The sequence below is a fragment of the Grammomys surdaster genome, unplaced genomic scaffold, assembly GCF_004785775.1.
Source record: "Grammomys surdaster isolate TR1022 unplaced genomic scaffold, NIH_TR_1.0 191, whole genome shotgun sequence".
NCBI classification, from domain to species: domain Eukaryota; kingdom Metazoa; phylum Chordata; class Mammalia; order Rodentia; family Muridae; genus Grammomys; species Grammomys surdaster.
Window position 1 is genome coordinate 2,253,598 of NW_021604636.1, and position 8,149 is coordinate 2,261,746.

Consider the following 8,149-nt stretch of genomic DNA (forward strand, 5'->3'; position numbering starts at 1 on the left):
CTGTGTGGTCAGTCCCTGATCATCCTCTCCCTGAGAGAGAGAGGAGGGGGGGAGAACATACACAGAAATATCTTTTAATACTTTGTGTATATGTCAATAAACAGAAACAAAATAAGCATTTCTCAGCCTCTCAAAAGAGACCCTAGAGGCATATGAGTTCACAGTTCTACGGCTTAAGTGTTCTCCTGGTGCTCCTTACTGCTGTCACACTAAACTTACTGCCACTTAATGCCCACAGTTTTCCTAGAAAATTCCTCTGAGAACATTCCTTCCATTTGATATATTTTTAATACTATTTTATTTTATTATTTGTGAAAGAAAATTCACAAATCCAACACAGACTCAGTAAGAAAATTTTCTACAAATAAAATTGTATTACTTTTGGGTGGGTCATAATGGCATATGCCCTTTTAAAAAATAATTTTTATTTTTTGAGATTATGTCATTTCTCCCTTCCTCTTCTTTTTATGTTCCCTCTTGTTCTCTTTCAAATTCATGTTTCTTTCTAAAAATTATTGTTACATTTATATATTTAAATTTAGAATCTATAAATATATACATATAGGATGGATAGATAGATAGATAGATAGATAGATAGATAGATAGTACCTAATTCCAATTACAGATCTCTTGGTTATCACCACTACTTCTTATAGAAGACTATTTTGCCAACTCAGCATTTCTTAGTTTTGTTTCTTGTATATATTTGTATAAAGTTGAGTCCTCGTGGTCTTTCCCAGTATGCCTACTTTTTTCCTCGTTTGGATCATGTTTAAGGAGTCATTTGATGAGTCTTCAAGAGTGTTCCTTCTCTGATTGCAAGGAACACAATCTCACAGCAAACTTCCTGTTCCTGTGGCTCATACAGTCTTTCTGCTATAATGATCTCTGAGCCTAGTATGCAGGAATTGTGTTGTAGGTGTATCCGTTGGGACTGGGCTCCACAATTCCACATTTTAATCAGTTCTAGTTTCATGTACTGCTCTCCATCTGCTGCAAAGAGAATTTTCCTTGGTTAGGGGTGAAAACTACACTTGAGTTGAAGGTTCCAAGATCCATGGCCACACTAGCCCTGGGTTGGCTAGATTTCCAGTACTAGGCATGGTTTCAATCTTAATGAATGTAATTCCAGTTATAGATCTCTTGGTTATCACCAAGATATGCATTGCACTACTGTGTTCTTGGGGTTATCATGCCATGCTCCTCCTGGCAGTTCATAGGCATCAGAGTTGGATAGGACTCCTGGTTGCTTCCCTCCTTCGGAAGCTTAAATGGTACCTTCTGGTACCATGAAGCTTAGTCCTCAGTGAAGAGTGAAGTGGAAACTTCTGGTTTCTGTGGAACGTCAGTTATATCAAATGATGTTTTGCTGGAGCACACAGGTGAAAGGATGTTTTGCTAAAGCAGATATGTAAAAGGATATGTGATATTTAGAAATAAAATAAATATGACCCTACAAACCATGGGAGCTAGAGCATTGGTTTGCCTTGCTCCACTTCGCTGGTCCTCACTGACGACACACATGTATTGATTCGTCTTACATTGCATTGCTGAGCTTCCCTTGTGGTGACTTCATAGAGAGTAACTCACCAAAGAACTTCTTGTGGAGTTCCTGCAGCTTCTTGCTGCTTCTGCGGAGGACTTGGGCTGGTTGGCAAGCCTCACAATTTCCTCTGGATTGAACTGCCCTTGCTGATTCATATATGGTATCTGCCAAGTGGACTGGACTGCAATGGCTGATTAGTGTTTGGTGTTTGCTAGTGGACTGAACCGAGAACAATGAAGATTAGAATCGCCCCAAAGAACTATTTCTAAACAGGTATACTTCTCCCTGTATCCTAATAATCCTTCTTTTCCTACTTCTGGTGGTTGGTGGGCTAGAGGGGAGGTTGAACATTTATTAAAGTAGGTTGAGAAAAATATATGCCTACAGAGGAGGCTTTCAGTTCAGCTCGAAAATGAGTCTTTTGGTCCCCATGTCTGAAGTATATAGCGTCTTCAGCAATAGGAGGCAAAATGACAACACCAATTGTCTATAATATTTTGAGAGTTTCTTGGACATCCCAGACCAACAGTTCAAAAGAGGCCTTCTCATTCCTGATGTTAGGGTTTTTGTTAGATAGTCTATGGCTCTTGGGGAGAGCATTGTCAGCCCAGATAGGAAAACTTGATCCAAACTCTCTCTCTCTCTTTCTCTCTCTCTCTCTTAATCTCTGTGTGTGTGTGTGTGTCTGTACATGTTTATTCACTTACATATATTAATATATTATAGGTATTTTTAGATAGATAGTTAATAATATGCCTCCTTATGACTTTCCAGATAACCTTACTATTAATCTCCTCTCCTTGCTCCTTCCGTATTAATCTCCCTCCCCCCTCCATAGTTCAGTCCCTCTTGTTTTACCCAATTTCCACTTCCGATCATTAGTGTACTGCTGCTTCCTCTCTTTGCTCTCTCCAACACCTCACCCTGCATTGGACATTAGTCCTTTTTATTTTCCTGTTTCTTCTTCAGTTATTCTACATTATATATTCATATCTGAAGATTTGGAGCTAGGAACCACAGATGAGAGCACCAAATATTTATCATTCTGGGTCTGGATTACCTCACTTAATATCAGCTCTTCTGGTTATACCCATTTACCTTAAAATCTCACAGCTGAAAGTATTCCATAGTGTAATGTACATTTGGTGCATTTTTAATGAGCAACAGCAACGATATGAATCACCACTGCATGGATTGATGAAAACAATTATAAATCCTTCCCTCAATAGAATTACTACTCCCACAGACTTGACCACACATACTTTTAGCATGAAGTAAAAAAATGAATTAATATAGTTTAGGAGTAAGCAAAATTACTCAAATTCAGAAAGAAGGAAATTGTTTTAATTTGAGTTTTGTTCCTTCGATAAAACACGGGCCAAAAGCAACTTGAGGAGTAAAGGATTTATTTCATCTTATAGTTTCACATAACAGTTTATTGATGAGGGAAATCTAGGTAGGAACTCACCAGGAATTTGGAGGCAAGAACTGAAGCAGAAGCTGTGATGGAATGATGCTCACTGGCTCTCTCTGCTACCTTCCTTAGGCAAGCCAGGACCACCTGTCCAAGAGTGGCAACATTCACAGTGGTCTGGACCCACCAACATCTGTCATTAGTCAAGAAACTGCTCCACAGACATGACTACAGGCCAGTCTGATGGGGGCAATTACTCAGTTGAGGTTCCCTTCTCCCAGATTTCAGTTTCTGTCAAATTGACTAAAGCTAACAAGCCCAGAGATGTAAGTAAGATTTGGAGCTATGGGGAATGCTTAGCCCTGTGTCTATCACTGGGAAGATTTGAGATTATAGTCACAAGGTTCTTTGGCCTCTTTACTTACATCCCAGTTTTAGCCCCACTTGCCATTCTTTATGACAAACGTGTTCTGGCAAACATCATGTATAAGAAGAGAATGCTGTACGCAGAGAGGATGCAGCCATAAGTGTCCCCAACCTTCTATTGCCAAAGCTCCACGCCCCTCTCTACTTCATTTGCGTTACTTTAGCTGAAGTCATCACAGCTACTCTCCTTTGAGTTCTTAACCAGCCCATCCTAGCAGGTAATAACATCCTTTCACTTAGTCCAATACTACTTAGACAAGACTAAAATACGGCAAATTGAACTTTATTAAATCAGAAGGAGACATAGGGGTAAGCGATAAGTATGTGAGCTCTTAATTACCCCAGTTTAACATCCATAGATTCATTTGACTAAGACATATTCAAAAGCACACAGCATCTAACTTCATTCCTTCCATCCTGTCACTTAGTGTATGTGTTGAAAAAAATTATTAATGAAGAATAAAAATTAACATTTTAAAAATAAATCAGTTTTGTTTTCTCACACGTTAGTTTGCATTGTTAGTCACCTGAGAGTGAGCATCAAAAGACCAGGTGGCCACCTCAACTCCTAGAGGCTAAGAAGTTTTTCATCACCTTTCAAAGAAAAAATTTAAAACTATAACAGGAAAGATTAAATGAGTTCAGATTACCAGTAGAAATACCCCCCCCTCCACACACACAAAGCTATAATCTCCATCTCTACAAGAAAGTATTACCAACACAGCAGCTGACACTGAGAACCTACTTGACAAATCAGAGTGCAGTTTCTCCAAGTCAGACTCAAATCCATAATGGGAGCAAGATTTCCCGTACATCCCAAACCACGACCTGGCCCGTCACACTGATCACATACCAGAGTTTCTCAGATAAGACCCACATGTGACCTGCAGATGGGGATCTAGATGGAATCTGCAGAGAGTTTTCTCCCAGCTTTGTAGGCCTGGAGTTCTTAACAGTTTGTTGGGGAGGCAAAACTACACACCTCAGAATTCCATGGTTCATAGATTATTACTGATGCACGCCGGGATGGGCCGTTTGTTTTTACTAATGTACACTTTAAGAAAACAAGCTGATGTCTCTTTAGAGGTCCATTGAATTGATCAATGGGTTCCCAATGGAGGAGTTAGAGAGAAGGAGCTGAAAAAGCTGAAAGAGTTTGCAGCCCCATAAGGAGAGCAACAATACCAACCAACCAGAGCTCCCAGGGTCTAAACCACCAACCTGGGAGCACACAGGGGGGGGACCCATGGCTCCAGCTATATATGTAGGGGAGGATGGCCTTGTTGGGCATAGGTGGGAGAGGAGATCCTTGGTCCCATGAAGGCTGGACGCCGAGTGTGGGGGAATTTGAGAGTGGGTAGGTAGGAGTGGGGGGTGGGGGCACATCCTCATAAAAGCAGGAGGAGGAGGAGGATGGGATAGGGGGTTCCTGGGCAGGGGGGAAATGGAGTAAGGGGATAACATCTGAAATGCAAATAAAATATCCAGTAAAAAAATTTTTTTTAATTAAAAAAAAGAAAAAAAAAAGAAAACAAGCTGAACTATCCCATGACTTCTGAAAGGAATTCTGTTAAAGAATGTTTCCTGGTGTGACACATGTAGAGATACCTAACATGAACAAATCCTCTTTGACTGTTAGGATTATAATATTAATGTCCTGTGAGGGTATATTAAGAAATGAATGAATGGTCGGGCAGTGGTGGCACATGCCTTTAATCCCAGCACTTGGGAGGCAGAGGCAGATGGATTTCTGAGTTCGAGGCCAGCCTGGTCTACAGAGTGAGTTCCAGGACAGCCAGGGCTACACAGAGAAACCCTGTCTCGAAAAAAAAAAAAAAAAAAGAAATGAATGAATGCAAATGATGGAAGACCTCAAGTTAACTCTGGTTAAGGCAATATTAAATTTATTTCTTCCAAATCTCACATATCTATTGAACATCCAGATATTTGTCTTGTTGTTTTGTTATCCTTGGTATTGAGTTTCCAGCAGATGGCTGCTTCAGAACAACACTCTCACTCTGAACATCGATCATGTCTCTGAACTTCAGTCATAAAAGCAAAGGAGAGGAAGAGATGTGAGCATCCTTCCCTTTCAGAACTCCCCTTCCACCTGCATCTCTACATGCCCATAGCCAAGTACAGGTGAAGTCAGAAACTCCAACTCTCCTAAACAATCCTTAGAACATCTCAGAGGCACTCTTGGTGGAAGAAAAGAAATCTGATTATGCTGATTGTCTTTAGTCAACTCAATACAAACCTAGACATATCTGAGAAGAAAGATTCATAACTGAGAAAATGCCTCCATAAGATTGGCCTGTGGGAAAGTCTGTAGGGTATTTTCTTATAAGCATAATGTTGCTGTGGATTGTGGAAAGGTTATCTTTGTATTATTAAAATGGTGATGTCTCTGCTCCCATATCTGATTACAATCAAGCCATGGCATTGGAAACCTTATTCTAAGAATCTCAATGTTGTGTAAACATTGCTCCCTTATTTATTCTCTGATTTGTCAATAAAAGCTGATCAGCCAATGGCTGAGCAAAAGAGAGAAAAGGGTTTCCAATCCCAGCTAGGAGAAGTGTAGAGAGAGGAGGAAAGGGTCCAGGAGCAGCATGGGAACACACCTGAAACAGAGAGTGCCAGATCAATACCAAAGTGCAAGTATCTCAGGGATTTTGGCTGAGAAGTAGCCAGATTATCTTAGAGGAGTAGAATAGATTAATAAGTGCTCAGGTATTGTTCTGTAAAGCTTGAATAAATAAATCTGAAAGTCTCCATCTCATTTATTTGTGAGCTAGAGCAGATAAAAAAAGATTATAACTTTTAAAACTGGATGAATATTCTCTTGATCAATGATTGATGTGATAAGACCTTGCCCACCGTGGCAGTGCCATATATGGGTAGCTGGTCCTAAATAGTACAAGAAAGCAGTCTGAAGAAGTCATGAAAGAAAGCCAGCAAGCAACTCTCCTCCTTGGCTTCTGCTTCAGTTCTTGTGTCCAGTTCTCAGTTTGTCCTGCCCTGACTCCCTTCAGGGACAGACTGTTACCTAGAAGTATAAGATGAAATGAATCCTTTCCTCTCCAAGTTGCTATTGTCCAGGGTGTTTTATCTCAGCAATAGGAAACCTAATTTAAGACATAGATGCTTTGAGCTAGATAACAGTTGGCCCAACAAAGTATTTTTATCTGTTTAGGAACAGCAAACACTTATGAAGGCTTTATTATAAACCAACTGACAATCCTTTCCTTACCCACACCTTAATACTGTCAGAAAATGTCAGATTAAACATTAGAAAGAGCTTTCTAAATCCAGACTTCTGCCTGGATGGACCTTTGTCCATGTAAGAAAGCCGTGGGGTATTAGAAGTTAACTAGCCTGGATTATAAAGAAAGAAACAAGAAAAACAATATCCTACATGAGCAGCAAAGTATATGCTTTATATAATTGCGTCATTCTATAAAAAGCTCAAATTAAGCCTTTCGATATTCCTGAAAGTCTGATTTTCTGGCTTCAGTCTGGTGCTACAGTAGACAGAGTCAATAATATTGGTGGTTGTTTTTCCTTTTGTATGTGAATATACACTTATCCTACTGAGAAAGCACTATATAATCTGTCTAAACCAAAGGGTTTCAGAGTTATGTTTATCTCTGTGGGGGAGGACTGTCAGTGATTCTATGTTGTCTTTCCATCTTCAGATTTTCTCACTGAGAATCTAGTACTTTTGAAATTATACTAAATAACAATGATTTTGAAGCCATGGAAAGGTCCGTTCAAAAATATCTCTAAAATATGTAAAGAAAGATTATTTAACAATTATATAAACCAATATACATATATAAACCAATATACATATATACATGCATAGTATATACATACACACATACATCTTATTTTAGCTATGTATTTATTTTTAAAAAATATTGTAAAATTAGTGGCCTACCTAGAATATCAATAACACTTGTTATCTGACATTTTCTGAGTATCAGGAATTTAGGAGCAATTTGTTTGGACAGCCTGGCCCAGGGCCTTTCATGGATTAACAGTTAGGTTGCTGTAAGAGGCTGCAACTAGGACATTGAGGTTGAAGAATCTTTATGTGTCAGCCACATGACACTGTCGCGTTCCTTAGCACATGAGCCTCTCCATACACAGTCTGAATTCCTAACATGACCAAAGCAGCAACTCAGTGACCACAGACACTTCTATGACTTGGTGTCTGAAATGGTGTGCATCTCTGTTATCAAATGCTGGTGGCTGGAAAGATCATTGAGCCTTGTCCAGTCACAAAAATGAATGAATGAATGAATGAATGAATGAATGAATGAACGAACTAAATGGCTTTTTGACAGGAATATCAGAGAGAGACTTTATGGACATATTTTAAAACTCACATACTCTATGTTCTCCAATAGAAAAATAAATAAATACACAGACAAGCACACACAGTTTTCTTTATCTTAAGGTTATCTCTGGAGCAGAAATAAGACAATTTACAAAACTATCCGTACTTTATATTTTGTTTTCTGTTCCTTTAAAATTTTAGTTATTGGGGCAGGAGGGCAAACAAGAATGCACATCAGGGTGTTCTTGGGGAGGCCAGAGAACATCTTTCTTGAGTCATTTCTCTCCTTCAACCACAGGTTGCAGTAACGGAATGCAGACCCCCAGGCTCCTGTGGCAAGCAGTTTTACTTACGGAGCTGTCCTGCAGTCTCTCCATTCTCATTCTCTCTCTCTCTCTCTCTCTCTCTCTCTCTCTCT